Here is a 19,487-nt window from a genome sequence, read left to right on the forward strand (position 1 = left end):
TGAATAGGCGTAAATGATAGTGATTATATGATGTAAGAGGGGGAATGTAGAACCTATCCTTAATCCAAATTCCCAAAAGGAAAGATCCAAATTGATTAATCACAAAGAAGTGTTCAATGCACAAATGTATCAAACGATGGAGAATATGAAGAAAGGAGGAAATCCTATAATCTATTATAGAAAGTGTGTACTTGAAATCTTGAATGAATAAAATGAAAATAGTAACTTCGAAGTAGGGAAGATCTAGAAAATGTTGATTTATGATGTTTGTGCATGGTTTCAGGGAATAATGCAACCTTCTCTGGACTAGAAATGCCAAGACAAAGAAAACTTAGAATTTTTTTGTCTTTTTGAAGTCAAGTCAACTTTGACCCAGATAGCGAGGCACAATCTTACCCTTTTATTTCTGACCTTGACTTGCATTGCTTCAACGAAAATTCTGTTCACGGATCTCAGAAATTTGTCAAAAAAGGTATCCAGATTTGAACTTCAATTTGCTATCCTGTACCTGTACTTGCAAGAAAAATGGTTTTTTTCTTTGGATGGAGGGTTTTCCTTAGTCAAACTCTAGTTTGAAATCAACCTTGAAATGTAATTGAAATTGCAATATGCATAGACAAAGTAAATGAAACTATTCACATTGCTTATGTTGAAATCCTTGTGGAAGATTCAAATGATTGAATCCACAAGTATGGATGCTCCAAATGAATGTAGAATTGTAAGTAGGATGTCTCAAATCGATGGCATTAGATCTTCAACACCAATCTTGAATGGATCTTAGCATAGGAAAAGGCATGGATGAATGTGAATGGAGAAATCTTCAACAAGAGGGATCCATAGAGATTTAATCCTTTAATGGCTAACAATGGATCTCCTTGATGAATTGAATCTTGAATGCTTGAATTCTTGCTCATGAAAGTGGATGTTTGATAATGGATGGCTAAAATGAGAGAGGAAGGCTTCCTTTTATAGAGATCTAGGGCACAAACTCCTAGAGAAGGTGATATATGAGAAATAAATTCCCATTGGGCCCTTACCCCTAGAAATGGACCTAGATTAAATTCTATTTAAGAGTTTACCACTTCAAAGACCAAAACATTCAACTCAGAAGCAGGAAAATTAATTCTTTCTGAAACTCGACATTTGAAAATCATGGAACCTTGAAATTTGGACCTCGGGTTAGGGTCAAGGTTGACTCTAACCTAGGTTAGGGTCAAGGTCATCCTTGACCTAGGTCATGGTCGAGGTTGACCTTGACCCTAAGGTCACAAATCTCAGGATCTCATTCTAGAATGCTAGAAAAATGCAGAAATAAAATGGAAAAGGGGGCACAATTAGGGGAAAAATCTAGATCTAAGTCAAGGACCCATTCAAGATGCTTGACATGACCCTAAATCACCTACTAGGAGGGCTAAACTAGTCCTAAATGGAAGTGCTTCCTTTTTTTGAGGATACAATATGTATTTGTATTCATAGGTATCTTGTTAAAATATTTATATCTATATACATATATATGAAAAAGGGAGTATATGAATGAACTCAAATATATAGATCTAGTGAATATCTCCTTGTTTGATGATTTAATTACTTTTCTTTTGAAATGTAAGCTAATGTTTCAAGATTTAACAAACTTTCAAAAGGTTTATTATGAAATGTGTGTTTGAACAATAAAGTGGAGATCATTCTAAATTATCTCTCTTTCTTTTAGAAGGCATGAACTCTAATTTTATTTGCGAATTAATGTTAAACCAAAATTTGACTTGCATACCACCACTTACATAGATTTATAATGCAATTAGATTCCTTAAGTTAAGTAGAGTGTAATTGTTTCCTTTCTTCATATAACTTAATAACATTGACAACTTTTACATACACTAAGATGCAATATTCTTTGTTAGTAACATGACAATACTAGAATAAGAGCAAGGCAAAATTAGATCTTCCAAGCCACACAAATTCTAGCAAATACATACATCACACAATTTTTTTCCTTCAACTATCTTTTACTTTTGCAATATACAGCAAAGGAATTATTTTCTTTACTAATGCAACAAAATTAATAAGTAATGATTGCAACCATAATCCTTTTCTTTTTCATTCATTCTCAACAAATAAATGCACTAGCACAATACAATTACATCATGTCACTCTTTCCTTTCGCAATTTCTCTACAACTTTAATGGATTTACATACAAAATCTGCACTTTTCATTCTTCCTTTTAATGGATAAACCTCCAAAAAAAATACCTTACATAATACAATTCATTAAATTACATGTCTTCCAAAAGGATTCTTCAAATAAACTTTCACAATGAAAAGACCCAATTGCACAATTGCTTTTCCACATTTTCCATTTGACCCAAATTTTCACAGAACATGCAACAAAACAAATCTTAATCATGGGACATCACTTCCCAACCTAGGCTTCTTATGAGGCCACCCCCAAGGTTGGAGAACCAAGTTTGAATGGGTGACATATAAGCTTACATATACATCATAATTTCAACACAAAATTACATAACTCTAATCCTAGGATTTTTCACAAAGGGTTTATCTTAACCCCAAAGCAGGGTGAAAGTTGGCCAAATACCCACAAGGAGAATGCCAAAAGATACAAATTAAACATATTGCCTTCAAAAAGTTTCCAAACATACTATACCCAACTTCTTTCTTACCCATACAATTTATCCCTTATCACCCCCAAATGCTCAAAAATAACTTTAGCACATGGAGCCCATACATCCATGCTTAATCCCTCTCCTACACATGGAGATAGACTCTGTACTTAGTGGGCTATCAAACTTCCTTCACCCCCAAGTTTACTCTACCCTCGCAAGGTTGAGTAATCCTTGAATACATAACACCACAAAATAAACAACACAGAGAAAACATTAAGATCATAAACTAAAAAACACACAAACATAACACAAAGAAGAGATTTCACATAGACTCATTTCCAAACAACATTCATAAAATCACATTACATGGCAAGTTATAGTAACTTGAAATCCAAGTCATGGGTATGTGCATGATCATGGTCAACCAAACTATGGACTTAAGTGATAGTGAAAAATCAACAAATCAGGGTTATGTCATCTTGACATGTTATTTTAAAGTAGTTTTGAACTTTATATCAAAAATTTGTAAGAAAAGAATCTATAGGAAATTGGATGTAGTTTGTAAACTAATAGGGATTATATGAAAAAATAGTAACTTGATTGGTTAAAATTTTAGATTTTAATATAGTAGTATGAAAATCTTAGGGAAAAATAAAAGTAGATGTATGTCTGACCACTTTAGCCAAAATAAAGTGATAATATTTTTTTAATATAATTATAGATATAAGAAGTAGACCAATGCCTGGGTGTGACATATTTTTGGGTATTTTTATTCTAAATAAAAAATTAATTATGAATTCTCTACTATAATGTTTTCAAAATAAAAAAATTCTCGTGCTTGACCACCTAAACTAATTGAAAAATTTACAAAAATAATTTATTATTATTAATTTTCTTATACTAGATGAAGCATAGAATGTGACATAACTTTTGGATTTCATATACCATTTGAAAGTTATAGTTATTTTTCAATTAGTATGTCAATCAACACCTTACATGCATCTTCATTATAAAAAAACTAATAAATACTTATCAAACCCATAATTTGACAACAATTATATCGATGGAATCTTGAAAGTGTTATGAAGAAACCCTTTTCATTTCATTTGAAGTTGGATGAAAAAAGAGTTGTCAGATGGCCAGTCAAAGTCTGTGTTGGAATTCTTTAGAATAACTGAGAGGGGGGGTGAATTTGTTATCCAAGGTCCAAATGTATAAATAAAACTTTTCACAGCTTAGTGAACCCATAAAACATTTATCTTCATGCATGCATCCATAAGATTATACAATCACTTAAAACTTGTAGGTTACTATTGTTGGGTGATGTGACACACTCCCTTGCCCACAGGTGGTTAAACATGTGGTGTTCCATGTTCACTAACAGTCATGGCTTTTGGTGCAACGACAAATGGGCCCTACAATTGGTATCAGAGCCTGGTTTTGGCCTAGTCATGGGTTCAAATCTCCCTGGTGCCTTCTCGACCTGCATAAGCACCTGGTATGTGCGTTGAGGGGGAGATTGTTGGGTGATGCGATGTGCTCCCCTGCCCATAGGTGGTTAATTATGCGGTGTTCCATGTTCACTAACAGTCATGGCTTTTGGTGCAACGACAAATGGGCCCTACAACTATCAAATCAATTTGCAAAAATGTACACATGAAACATAATAGATTCAACAACACACTTGACAATGATTTATGTGGAAACCCAATTTGGGAAAAACCACTAGTAACATGCTAATCTTTTTCACTCTTCTGAAGTGATGCCTTGTGAAAGGCCAACCCTGTTAAAGGTTACAATACACACTATTAAATGTGATCCTATTAAAGCATTTCAATCACCTTGTTAGGAGTGAGCCTTGTTAGAGGAATTTAGACTATTCACTTGTAATGTCACCTGATTAAAGGATTTACAAATGATTGGTAGGTCAACCTTAATCCAAAGGATTTACCCTAGACTGATACAATTATTAGAGAGTAACAATAAGAATTGATCTGATAACAACTTACAACTCCATTTGCAAATTATAGATCTCTGTTTTAGTCCTCCATTCTACTTGGCTTTCATACATTTAAGCTCTAATAGTTTGTTCATCCTTCAAGTACCCATACCCTTAAGCCTTCTTTCTTGACATGCCAATGCAAACTCTTAATTAGGTCATTGAACAAAGCAATACCCTTGACTCCTTGTCTTCCTTAGGTTCTCACACATGACAACCCTTGCTTTTGACCAACCATCCCTATAAATACATAACTAAGATCTTTTGCCATTCATTTTCTATCATCCAATTTAGGGTTAGGACAGATTAGGTAGGATTCAATGAATCTACCCCTCATTTCATGTCACTTCTAGAAACTTCTCCTTCAATCCTCTTCAAATTCACCTCAAAATGGTTTATCATGAATTCTGTGTGACCAACTCATCAATCTTATCTTCCACTTGGTTCACACAATCCAAGAAAACAAACTTGTTGGCTTAGATCCATTGAATTCACAATCTTTCTAATAATGTTGGTACTTGACATTAACTTGCTTATGATGCTTGACACATACTATGTTGCTCGACATGCTTTATAAAATCACTCAGCATGAACTAAAGTTTATTGGTGCTCGACATCAACTAAACTTTATCGACATTCATTATTTTTCTCAACATACACTAAAATAGACTTTTACTTGGATCCAATTGATTTTCTACTTGTCTTGCACTAACTTTTCTCGGAACCTACTACCATTCGGTCAAGCTTGGTAGACAAACTTTCTTTAACTTGTTCTTCTAAAATTTCTTCATGTAACCAACCTTTGCAACCTTAAGTAGATTATCAATGCACTATGATATCACTATCTTAGATGATTCTTGTACTCCTTTTTATATCATAACTCAACCTTTCCTCTAGGTGCTATTGTTACATCTTTTAATCAAATCCTCTTCATCAATCAAATAGGTGATAGTACTTAAATCATATAAGTAATTTTCTTACCAAAAAAATTAGGTTTGACATCAATGACAAAACAATGATTGAAACACATTTATCATACTTGAATAATTTGTTTTCAACAATCTCCTTCTTAACAATCTTCCTCTTTGGCATTGATGGAAAACCAAACTAACTCGGTTAAAATAGTAAGACCAACAAAATACCAAAAAGAAAATAATTCCTTGTATTGAAATCTCTCCCTCTATCAACAACTTTCATCTTCTGAATAGATTACAAAATTCTATTATGTTATGATCAATAGACAATCAACAATCAATTCATCCTTATGAATCCCTCTAAATTACTTCTTATCTCCCCTTCTACATTATCTCCCTCTTAATAGGTAGATAGATGTTATCAGTAGATACACTTTCTTTCTTAACAATTAGCATTTCTCCCTCATACTATGTGTTAAGATTTCTCCCTCTTTGTTCAATCTCTTGTATTTCTCCCTTCAGAATTAGTTTAATCTCTTGTATTTCTCCCTCTTTCACAACAATTCCAAAGACTTGTCATCTTAATATGAAAATATGAACTTCTTTAATTTCTCTTTAGTCACCTTTCTTGTGACTGGATTGTAGTTTTAGCACTATGATTACTTAGGCAACTCCTAAAGTAAGATCCACTACATCAGTATGTACCATATGTCAATCATGTTGTTTGATGTAGGACACTCCTTTTGTTTCTTAGATATCCTGTGATAGGGGTATCACCCCTAGTTTACTTCTTTGATACTCATGAGCATCCTTAGGTAATGCTTTTGTGAAGATATCAACAATTTTTTCTTTTGTGTTAACAAATTCCATCTTCACCTCTTTACCTTGAACTGATTCTCTCAAGTAATGATACTTGATTGAAATGTGCTTAGTCTCTGTGTGCATCATAGGATTCTTTGATATATTCATAGAACTTGTATTATCACAATAAAGTATCACTAGTTTAGTGATCTCTTCCTTCATACCTTTGAGTAGCTATTTGATCCATACAATGTTTGTACAATTTACAACAACAACATATTCAGCTTTAGTCGTAGATTGTGAAGTGTAGTTTTGTTTCTTGCTAGTCCATGTAACCAATCTCTTGCCTAGGAAAAATGCTCCCCATTGGTGCTTTTTTTGTCATCAATGTTTCTAGCCCAATTAGCATCGGTATAGGCTCTTAATTCAAATTTCTCATTTTTTTTTCTTGTAGTATAGACCATATTCCTTTGTTCCTTTCAAATATCTCATTATTCTTTTTACAACCATCAAATGATTCTCTATAGGATTAGTAGAGAATCTAGCAACTATCCCTATAGATAATGCAATATTAGGTCTACTATGTACTACATATTGTAATTCTCCAATCATAGACCTGTATAATGTTTGATTCACCTCAGCTGAATCATCATTCTTTGACAATTTATGTCCTATCACCATAGGTGTACTTACTGGTTTGGAATCCTCCAATCTAAAAGTTTTCAATATCTCCTTGACATAATTTGATTGAGTGATGTATATACCATATTTCATCTGATGTATTTGCAAACCCAAAAAGAAATTGATCTCTCCAAACATAGACATGTCAAATTATTGCTTCATTTCATTTGCAAAAGCCTTACTTAAAGAATCTTGATCTCCAAATATGATATCATCAACAAAAATTTCAGATAACAAAATACCTTTTCCTTTCTCTGTCTTTATCTATAGATTGTTGTTATCACCAGTCCTTTTAAATTCAATTTTCACAAGTTAATTATGAAGCCTCTCATACCATACTCTTGGTTCTTGTTTCAAGCCATATAAAGCTTTGTGTAATCTATATACCATGTTCTTATTGTTAACATAAAAAAATCCTTCTGGCTATTCTATATAAACTTCTTCATCTAATATGCCATTTAGACATGTAGATTTAACATCCATTTGATAAACTTTGAAACCTTTGTATGCAAAATAAGGAAGCAAAGTTCTTGCTCCTTCCATTCTAGCAACATGAATAAATGTTTCTCCATAGTCAATTCCTTCTTCTTGTGCATATCCTTTGCAGACTAATCTTGCCTTGTTCCTTGTGACTTCACCATATTCATCTAGTTTATTTTTGTATACCCACTTGGTGCCAATCACATTTTTGTCTTCTAGTCTAGGAACTAGAGTCCATATCTTATTTTTCTCAATTTGTTCAATCTCTTCTTCCATGGCTTTACTCTAGTCCACATCTTCTAAGGCATCTTTTACTATTTTGAGTTCTTTCATGCTTAGCAAATATGTATCATTTCTCATTTTTTTTCCTTCTCATTGATCTAGCATCTTTATCTCCAATGATTTGTGTAGCAAGATGATGTCTCTTGACATATTTAGACAATCTTGGTTCAGCTCTAGGTTCTTCATTTGGTCTATGTATTTTAGAGTCATTATGTACATCTCTATTAGGTAGTTCAATATCTCTCTCATGTACACTAATCTCAGAATCAGAATGTGCCTCAACTTCATTATGTAACTCAACATTTGAATGTAGCTCAGTTCCTGAATGCAACTCAACATTCATAGTATGTGACTTGATAGTTACTAAAACTTGCTATTGATTTGTAACTTGATTTCCAACATCTTCTTCAACATGCATACCTTCATAAAAATATACAAATGATTTGTATTCTTCTAATTCCTTCATAGGTTCAGTCTCATATACTTTTGTATATTCATCAAATTTCATATTTACACTTTCCACAACTTTGTTAGTGTTAGGGCTTGTCCCTTTAGTTAAATGGTGGGGATTCTTTCCTATAGGGCCTACAACCAAGGTTGAAGTCCCCACAGGGCCATTCTCTATTGTGGATCTTAATTGGGAATGTTTTTCCATTGACCCTTGGTGGAATAGTGGGGCTTCTTGCCTATAGCGCTTACAACCAAGGGTTAATAAAAAAATATAATTCCACTCACACATTATGGCGAGTGGGAGCAAACAGGGAAGGGGACGGGGTGGTGCACATTTTCAAAATTTGAAACTTTTTATGGGTGGGATTCCATAGGGAGGAGGGAATTGGAAACTAGGAATGAAGGAGAGGTTTGTGGAGTGTCAAGGGACAATAGAGATTAGAGATGTGATGAAGAATGGTGATGGGGACCCACATGACAAGAGTAGAGGTTCGAACAAGCTTGTTCCACCACCCAAGGAGGATTGGTTTGGGGTTGTTCTGGTGAAATGGTCATCTCTTTTTGGTGTTAAACCCTTTGGTAAGTCTTCCTTTCCTTTAGTTAGGATTCTTTCTAACTTGGAAAAGGGGTCTTGTGTGATCGCTATTTTGGATGAGCTGGTAGATCATAGTATTGCTTCAATGGCTTCCACTTTGGTGGGAAAGTTTATTGGGCAAAGGCCGAACATAGACATAGTGAGATCTTTCACTTAGAAGAAATGGAACCTTAAACGATAGGTCAATGTGATAGCTATGGAAAAAGGATTCTTGTCTTTTGATTTTACTTGTAAAGAGGACTTGTCAAACATCCTATGTGAAGGTCCTTGAAGTATTGGTCATTCTACCCTGGTGCTTTAGAAATGGTCATCGAAGCTGGATTTGAATGAATCTTTCTTTGTGTAAGCATTGGTTTGGGTTAGACTTCTAGAGTTGCCTTTGGAATTCTAGAATAAGGATGTGTTTGTGGGAGTGGCAAATTCTTTTAGGGAACTTCTGTCAATTGACTCGATAACAACTTCTAGAAGTAAATTAACTTATGGAAGGATATGTATTAGAGTTAGGGAAGGGGATGATACGCTAGAAATTGTGAGCTTTCACTCTAAGCTGGGAACTCATACTCAATTTTTAGTTTATGAAAGTATCCCTTTTTCTTTTTTTCACTGTCTAAAATCTGGGCATAAGGAAAATCAATGTCCAAAGGTTAAAGCTGATAAGAACAATATTCCTTCTATCTATGTGGGAAAGGAGAAAAAGATCTAGAAAAAAAAAGGATATCAAGGGCAGCCAGAAGATCTAGGTAGTTGAGGTATTGATTGCCCCAATCAAAAGAGGGAATAAACCAACCCAGAATGATCCTAAGGTAGATAGGAGAGGGATGCTATCATGTTTGGATAAAAAATTATTGAGCTAGCAGACCCAGTTATGACAATGGAAGGCACTGCTAAAGGAGGGAAAGAGCCAGACCTCAGAGTCTCAAGGGAAGATAAGACAATTAAAAATGTTTAATCTGAAAGAGAGGAGGAAGAACTAATAAAGAATCCTAGATTCTTTGAAGTTAAGGAGGCTAATGGAGCAATATTGGTCCCTTCTCAAGTATTGAGAAAGGAGATCAGGATAGAGTATGATGGTCAATCTTAGGAAATTATTGTGTCAGATTCCCAAACACAGAGATTGGGGGAACAAGCCTTGAATATTGAAGGGGAGTGAGTGAGGGAATAATAAGAAAATGTCTTGGGTCTCCCCTTGTCTCCTAGGAAGGACCAAAATGTTTCATGTAATCTAGAAAAGAGATTAGAGAGGGATAACTCCTTATCTCCAAAGCCTAAAAAGAAAATTAGTCAGGAGCCCTCCTTGGTTTCACTAGTTGAGACCAGGATTTGTAGTCGATTGGATGTGGGAGTAAGGTCAAGATCAAGAGGAAGGAGATCTGCTAGTCAAGTAAAACAAGATGAGACCAGAAGAAGTGTGGTGGATGGGAGCCAAAGAACTCTTTTGGAGTGTACCTCTAGTTTTAAATGAAGATAATTTATTGCAATATTAGGGGACTTAATGAAGCCCATAAGCAAGAAATCATTATGAATATGATTAGAGATCAAAGACCTGATATTTTGATGATACAAGACAAAAAGATGAAGAAAGAGAGCTTGAGTAAAATTTCTTTCAACAATAATATGAGTGGAGAGGCCTCAGATTCTAAAGGAGTGTTTAGAAGTTTGCGTACCCTTTTCAATAACAAGAAGTTCATATTTACTACTCTATACAATGATGATAATATCATTTTTTGTAAAGTGTTTCATATGTTCTCCAATGATATTTGATTCCTTTTGAATGTCTATGCCCCTAACTCCAAAAGAGAGAGGAAGTATTATTGGTCCAAAGTTTGTGATATGGTTCAAACTAGTAACATAAAAAAAAGTATTATTATGGGGGACTTCAATACTCCATTAATGGATGAGGAGAAGCTGTGAAGTTTGGCTCCAGACTAGGAAAGCAAAATGGATCTCTCCAATTTTATAAATAGCCTGGCTTATTTGGATATTGATCTATCAGGTGGTGCTTTCACCTAGTCCAAATGTAGAATTGGTAGGGATTACATTCAGGTTCGGTTGGATAGAGCCCTTATCTCTCTAGTCTGGCTACAATCTTTCTCCTACAAGTTTTGTTTACTCCCTAGAGTTGGCTCTGATCACTCCCCTATATCCCTCTTGGTTGTCTCTATTGAACCAAGGAGGAACTTCCCTTTTTGGTTTGAAAAGATTTGGACTTCACATCCACACTTATTGAATAAGGTTTTCCAATTGTGGGGGATGGAAGTGGAGGAACAACAATGTTTAGAGTTGTGAAGAAGTTGAGTAATGTGAAATGAATGATAAAAGTCTAGAATAAGACAGATTTTGGCTATAATTTTCATGATAAAGATGATTTGTTTGTCAAACTCACCTCAATTTAGGATACTATTCAACATGAAGGGTATAATAATTTGAACATGAATATTGAGTTGTCTATTCTAATTGACCCACACAATATTATAAGTAAAGAAGAGAAGTTGTAGAGGCAAAGATCAAGAATTAATTGGCTGAATGAGGGGGATCAAAACACTAGGTTCTTCCACATTTCTATTCTAAAGTATAGAGCCAATAATAGAATTTCATGGTTAAAAAAGGGGTAGGATCTCTTGACTAAAGAGAATGAAATTTCTACTAAAGTTGTTACTTTTTTCTCTTCTCTTCTATCCTGGGATCCCTTGTTATCAGAGCTAGATTAGAATGAAATTGTCTCATGTATTGCATAGATAATCCAACCACATCATAATAAAATGTAGAGGGCTATTCCAAATGTGTAGGAAGTCAAAGAAGCTTTATTTTCCCTACCTACAAATAAGTCTCTTGGTCTGGATGGTTCTCCAACTTTATTTTTCCAAAATTATTGGGAGGTGGTTATGGAAGATGTGTTGAAGGCTATCCAGGAAATTTTTGGAGCTAGAAGAATTCTAAAAGAGATCAATTCAACTTTTTTGGTCCTTATTCCTAAAGTCCCAAGGTCTGACTCTTTGGATAAATTTAGACCTATCACTCTTTGTAACTCTTTCTACAAGATTATTTCAAAGGTGCTAACCACGTAAATTCTTAAAATTCTTCCTTTGATCATATCTCAACAAAACATGGGATTTGTCCCTCAAAGACAGATTTTGGATTCGATCACGATGGTGCATGAAGTGATTCATTCTATGGAAGTTGGAAAAAGAGATGGATTTCTCCTTCAGTTGGATCTTTCTAAAGCCTATTATTAGGTTGTCTAGGCTTTCCTTGGTTTGGTTCTATAGGCTTTTGGCTTTGATCAAAAAGTTTGCAAGCTTATTTCTCAGCTTATTTCTATAGCTTCTCTAGCAATTTTGGTAAATGGAGCTCCCTCTAATTTTTTCAAACCCTTGAGAGGGCTTAGGCAAGCGGATCATCTTTCACCTATTTTGTTCATTGTTTTGGCTGAATGTATTGGAAGGTTAATTGAGAAGTACAAAAAAGAAGGGAGACTTAAAGAGATTAAATCGTCCTCTAGGTGTGATCCTTTTTTCCATCAGCAGTTTGTGGATGACACTATTATGGGAGGGGAAGCTTCAGTTAAGGAGGTAAAGGTCATGAAGTAGATTCTAGATTTGTATACTAGAGGATTAGGACAGCTTATAAATTGGGATAAAAGCTTGGTTTTCTTCATTAATACTCTAGAGGACAAGTAGCAAAAAATTGCGATGATCCTTGGGTGTGGTGTGGGAAAGCTTCCTTCTAGTTATCTTGGTCTCCCTTTTGGTACCAAGCCTCCCAATTCCTTTTGGAATGAGATCATTGACATGTTCAGTAAGAGCCTAATGGGGTAGAAAGGGGCTTCTCTTAGTCAAGTAGGCAAGTTCCTTTTGGTTAAATCTACTTCAGAACCTCCCAATGTATGCCTTGAGCCTCTTTGGGATTTCGGTAAATTTTTTAGAGAAAATGGAAAAAATTCAGAGATATTTTCTATGGTTGGGTCTTGAAGGTCAGAAAAGATATCCCTTTGTGGCTTGGGATAATGTCTGTCTTCCTAAGTGCTTTGGGGCCACGGGAATCATGAAATTAAAACATCTCAATATGGCTCTCCTAGGAAAAAAGATATGGTGCATCTTTAATAGTATAGGGGAATGGAGAGATATCTTTGTTAATAAGTATATCAGTAGACCTACTATTCAGTTCTTGCTTAACAATGAGGACATCTTGAATGATTATATTATTTGGAATGGTATTCTTAAGGGAGGGGACTTAGCAAAGGCTAAAGTTATTTGGAAAGTGGGTAATGGGGAAGAAATCCTCTTCTAGCATGACAGTTGGTTGATTCAAGGACCTCTTATAAATAATTCGATATTTTAAATCTAGACTAATGATTGTATTAGACAATTTGGTTTGAAAGTTAGTGATTACAGAACTGACTAGGGATGGAGAGACTTGTCTATCATCTGTAAGGATCTTAAGCTGATTATGACAATGCTAAACTCTATGGTTATTAACAATAAGAGGGATGAGTTAATTTGGGGAGACAACCCTAATGGTTGTTACTCAATGGCTTTAGATTATAACTCCCTTTGGAGCTTGAATGAAAAACCTCCTTGGGCGAAAGCCTGGTTACTTGGTCTTACCCTGAAGATTGATATTTTTTTAATGGCTAGCCTTGCAAGACAAAATTCTTACTTAGGATAATTTATAAAAAGAGGGCCCAATAGATGTATCCTTTGTAAAAACCAAATGGAATTGGTCAATCATATGTTCATCCACTGTCCTTACTCAAGGGAGGTTTGGGACAACTTAACAAAGAATTTGGGGGTAAGCTAGTGCAAACCAAGTAATCTTTTGGATTTCTTTTACCACTAGATAAGTATGTTCAAAGGCTCAGATATGCAAGATTTAAGCACCTAGACTTTGCCTCATTTCTGTTGGGGATTCTGGAAGGAAAGAACCAATAGAATTTTTAGAGATAGAGAGGAACCTACTTATGTTCTAGGGGAAAATATTTATAGAAACATAAAGGAAAAATACCAGGTTAGGAAGGGGGGAGATATTGAAAATGGTGGTAACAAGAAGGAGAAAGATAAGGACAAAAGGACAAAAAGATAGGAGGTGAAATGGGTGCTCCCTCCTGAGAGATGGCATAAAGAAAATTTTGATGGTGTAGTAAAAGGAAATCTTAGACCTTCGATTGTGGAGGTATCATTAAAAATAATTATGGTGGAGGGGTGGCAACTTTTTCTCATCCTTTGGGTTTCTAGACTAACCATTTTGTAGAAGCCAATGTTGCTTGTCACACAGTGAAATTGGCCTTGGAGATGGGGATTAAAAAATTATGTTTGGAGGGGGATTCTAATAATAATATTAGATATATTAAAGGAATCACTCAACCTTCATGGAATATAGCTAATCTCATTTAAGAGACCCACACTTTCTTGATAATTTTGAATGTATCCATGTCACCCATGTTCATAGGGAGGCTAACCCAATGACAAACTGGTTTGCCAATGAAGTAGTGAAGCAAGACAAGTTGATGATTTAGAATTCAGGTGGGAATATTCCAGAAGGAACAAAGAGTTTGGAGCTAGAAAAAATCCAAGGAGGTATGATGGAAATCTTATTGTAATAATTTTGGGTGTGAGTTTTTGCAATTATGGTGTTTATAGAAAATGCAGTCAGGTGAGGTTATCTGTGTCATATTGACACATTTTGTGGGTCAATTTCTTCATCCTCCACTATCTTTTCTAGAGTATCAAAAAATGTATTGGCACTTATCAGAGTATCGAAAACTAGGGTCTTCAAAAGCTTGAGAAGGGTTCTCAAAGGTCAGTGTTTATGAGAATTTTTGGTGTGGAGAGCTCTGAAATGGTGGGAGAAAAATAGGAAGGAACTTGTGGGTGAAGCAAAAAAATGGAAATAAAGGGAAAAAGTTTAGGAGAAATTGGAGAAGGGAGGTATAGAAAATTTTATTGATAAACTCCATGGTTTTGACCCAGTGGTCACTAATAGTATGGTAAATTCTAAGAAGGATGGGAGGGTTAAAGTGGAGGGGGTTTGGTTTCAGATTACAAAGGATATCATTGCTCTTGTTTCTAAAATTCTAGCTGAGGGGTTTAAATTTTATAGAGACAAGAATATGTCGACGAATTTTGTCAAGGATTTTGCAAAGAACTCGGAGGAGAGGAATGAACTATTAAAATTTGAAATGTACTATGAAATGGACTCTATCAAGAAACTATGGAGGTATGTTTTATGGGCTATTATAGAGTACATTTCTTTGGATACTAGATTTGACCGAGTGTGAACTCACCACTTTGTTTTTCTCAATCATTTCTGCCATGACATCAAGATTTCTTTCTCCTTTTATTTATTTACTTCCATGAATAAGGCTATCACTAGGTTCAAGAAAAAACCCTTAGCAAATCCTACCCTCAATGAGGGATTATTGCTTTGAATTTATGATCCTTTTAAAGCTCAGACCATTAGCAAATCTCATCTGCAAGGTGCAGAAGCTTCTATGGAATTAGGTAGCTCTAGCTTTTCCTCTGATTCAAAGGATGTCCAAAGTATCAATTTAGAGGGTGAGGAAAATATTTACTCTAGTAGGAAGGCCAAAGAGTCAAAGAAGAAATCGTCCTCATCTATTACCCCAAGCAGGAAGAGCCCTAGAGGACATGGGTCTAATACTTCTAGCAAGGGTGATGTAGATGAAAATGAGGAAGGGGAGTATATGAATTTTGATGAAGAGAATGAGGAGATGGAAATTAAGAAAGAGGAATTAGTGGCTAAAAAATGGAGGAGGTCAAAGGAGAAGGATGCTAAGGGTATTTTGGGTTCGGGGCTAGATATCTCTGCCATTCCTCTTTGCCCTATTTATCCTCAGGAATAGGAGAAGGAGAAAATTAATGGTGAGGAGGAGAGGTGGTTATGAAGGATAGGTGAAAGGCCTGGAGAAATTTCAATGTTAGAACAACCAAAATGGGTATTGTCAAAGAGACAATGAACCCCCAAATTTCAAAAGAAAAATAGGGCTAGCTTTAGTTCGAGGATCTCATTGATCCTGCTATGGTAGAAATAATAGATAATGCTAGGGAATCTAGCTTGAATTTGTTGAATAATTCTAGAAATAACATTATCGACAATTTTAGGTCAATCAAATGGCTTTACCATGAATTGGAAGTGTTCAAAGAAAATTTTTCCAATTGGAAAACAAAAGGAAGGAGCTAGATCAGGGAAATCATAAGGATTAGGGGGATCGTCTCAGTTTGACTAAGAAGAGAATCCAGCATTTGGAAAACTATAATCATAACCCAGTAAATCAGATGATTTCCATTAACTCTATCAATGAAAACATTTTATCCCTCACTAGAATGTTGAAAGCTAGAGGTCTATTGGATGAGGTTGAGGACAAGGATAGAGAAAGAGCCATGATGGAAGAGGACATGATGACATAAATAACTTTTAGTAGCTTGGATAGGGAAGGTCAGAAGATTTAGGAGAAGATGGCTAAGGAGACTCACAAAGTCTATGAAGCAACATAGGCGATGTAGGAGCTCGAGAGAAAGATAGATGAGTAATTCCTATCTTTTTTTGTTAGGTTTCTGCTATTTTTTATCTTATTGGCTTTATCTAGTCTTGGCTTTTTGGATTTATTTGAACTGGCCCTTTGGTTGGCCTTTGTTTTATGGCTAGGGTTAACTTGCTTATTATCAACCTTATGACTTGTTATAATTTTCAGCTGGGCTTTTTTTGCTTATTATCACCCTTGGATATGTCTTAACTTTTGGGTTTTAAGGTCCTTGCAGAACCTATTTATCTTATCAAATTTTTTTTTAGTGTTAGTATTTAAACATGTATAAGCTTAAATTCTTGTGGAATAGCCTAGGAATATACCTTCTTCACTTTTTGCATCTAGTTTACCATTCTTGAAATATTTGAGAACAAAGAATTTGCTTCCAAATGCCTTAAAATATTTTACATTGGGCGAGTATCCATACCATAGTTCAAAAGGTGTTGAATGAGTACCTTTCTTGACTTGTACATAGTTTAGGGTATAGACAACTATACCTAGAGCTTCTCACCAGTTTTTCAAAGAAATAATTTTCTCCATCACGAGTGTCCTAGCACAATCCATTACATACCTGTTCCTCCTTTTAGTAATTCCATTTTGTGGAGGGGTTCTAGGAGCCAATGTTTGTCTTTTGATTCCTCTATCATTACATAATATTTGAAACTCATTTGATGTAAATTCTACTCGTTTGTTAGATCTCAAACATTTCAAAAATTTACCTATTTCCTTCTCAACTCTTGCTAAGTACCAGTTAAACATTTGGAAAGCATTAGATTTATGTTTTAGAAATATAACTGTCATCATTCTAGAATAATAATCACAAAGTACTATAATGTACTTATCTTACCATATTTTTCTTTTCTCACCATAAGGGATATTACTTCCTCAATCCTTTTTTCTTCAATAGCTCTGCAACTACCTATTGGTCTAATTTTTTTACAAAATAAAATTCTTCTACACTAGGTACAAAAAATCAGAATTTGAATCCATTGCTTGCTGGCTAGGGTTTTGGTTTTTTGGCCTTGCAATTTTAATAACCTTAAAAAAAATATCAAACCCTAAGTCTTGCATTATTTTTGAATGTATTCGAGTGCAAATCCTTTCAAATTTTGAATTTTCCTTGACTCATTAAATATTCCATTGTACCAAGTGCCTTTTACCCATTTTGTTCCCACCATCTAATCTTTATAAGATCTATGGCTATTGCTTCATTTCTATGTGAAAATGCAAGTTTTTTAATGATAGCGACATAGCAACTACTATGAAATTGACTAGCGGTGTCGTAAAGTGGAGGCTCGATGCCAAAAAATTGCATTGTTTCAAAAAGGTTCCATTACGTGCTTCATGTTAGAATGGTTAGAACTGGAAAATAAACCAAGTGTAATGAATTGCAAGTGGCATTACAGGACTCTAGTATTTCTGATGAGTTGCTATGTCATGATCAAAAAAAATTTACACCCTACTAGTAGTGACATGGCACCCTATTAGAGAGTATAGAGGATGAAAGATTTTGAAAATGACGGTGACTGTGAATTTCCCAAGTGGTATTATGGATGTGCGCTTTTATTACTTTTTCAGTGGTAGTGATTAAGGTAATCATGTTTGAAAAGTAGATATCTTCCCAACACTCAATTTCAATTGTATTCATGAGATTTCTATGTCGCAACTGGAAAAATAATGGATCTCATCAGTAGAGACATAGCGACTCAACGAGAAATGGTTTTGTGGTGGCAATTTTTGAAGGTGGGTCCCAACATCTGTTTCATCAGAAATGAACCACATAATCTCTTGGACATAGTGGAATCCTACTAGAAACACGTATGCATCAGAAGTTTTAAGAACACCGAAGGTCACTATGTCACTATCGAAAAATCTTTGTGCCTTACCAGTAGCGACATGGCAGCTAGCCTAAAAATGTGCATGCAGTGGGACCCAAATCATGTGATGTCACAACAAGGATTATAATATTAAATTATATGCTAGTTTGGCAAGACATTTTCATGTCATCAGTAACATGGACCCACACCCAAGTCAGAAGTTAGATGAAAGATCATGATCATTAGATCAAAATTAGATCAATGATCGTTGCCAATTCACTATGAGAAGTTGTTCACTGTTTACCCAATGTGACATGGTGACTAAGGGACCCACAATAGTTTATATAAATCTAATATATGCAATTTTCTCACCTTTAGATCAAGCTTAGATCTACGACTATCGCTTCATCGCTATGGAGAGTTGCTCGAGTTTTAAGGATAGTGACATAGCTACTAAAGCAAATGAATAGGGGACCCACCACATTTGTATTAAGTAATGAATCAAATGTCCCCTTCTCAATCAAGATGGAATTAATGGTTGTCGCTATATCACATAGGCAACATGCTCATTCTTTATGTATAGTGATGTAGCGACTCGGTGACAAGTGTCCTCGAGGATTAGTGGGTCTAGTTTGAAATGCTAGCAGTAAAGGAAAAGCACAGGTGGAGAATTTTCATTGGATTGACTGCTAGCATGTCAAGTAGAAAATGAGTCATCCCTGTTTTCACTCCTAGATCGTAGGATTTTTTGACATCAACAGTGTGAATTTAAATGTAGAAGGTGGTATCACTCTAGTTCCCTTATAGTTCATTTATGAGGAATGAAAGCTTCACATGTGAGAAAAAAAGAGAGAGTATATTGTAGAAGAACTTTCCATTTCCATCCTACACAAACAAGATTTCAAGCTTCCAAAGTAGAAGAAATTAGTGAGAATTTGTGCTGGGCTTGATCAAAACATGAAGTAGTTTCCCATTGTTCGCAAGACATTGCAAAATTACAGAGAGGAACAAGCAAGAAAAATCAAGTAAGTTCCCATATACTATAATCTTTGTAGCAATTTAGTTTTCTACAAACTATATCTAGTATGCCTCCCAACAAGGTATTCTCTAGGAAAGAAGATTATTTGGCCAAGAATATCCATGATGACCTGCTTGAATTGCTCCCCAAGTCTACCAATGAAACTATGAAAGTGAAAAAGTTAACCTCGTTAAACCCTAGGCTCAAAATCACAGATGGGTTATATGATAAGGGAAATTGGGTCCGAGAAGCCATAACTTATCAAATTGGTCTTTCTTTTTTAAGAAAATGT

Source organism: Cupressus sempervirens, chromosome 8 (assembly GCF_028749045.1).
Source record: "Cupressus sempervirens isolate cs-2001-9-10 chromosome 8, ASM2874904v1, whole genome shotgun sequence".
In the NCBI taxonomy this organism is placed as follows: domain Eukaryota; kingdom Viridiplantae; phylum Streptophyta; class Pinopsida; order Cupressales; family Cupressaceae; genus Cupressus; species Cupressus sempervirens.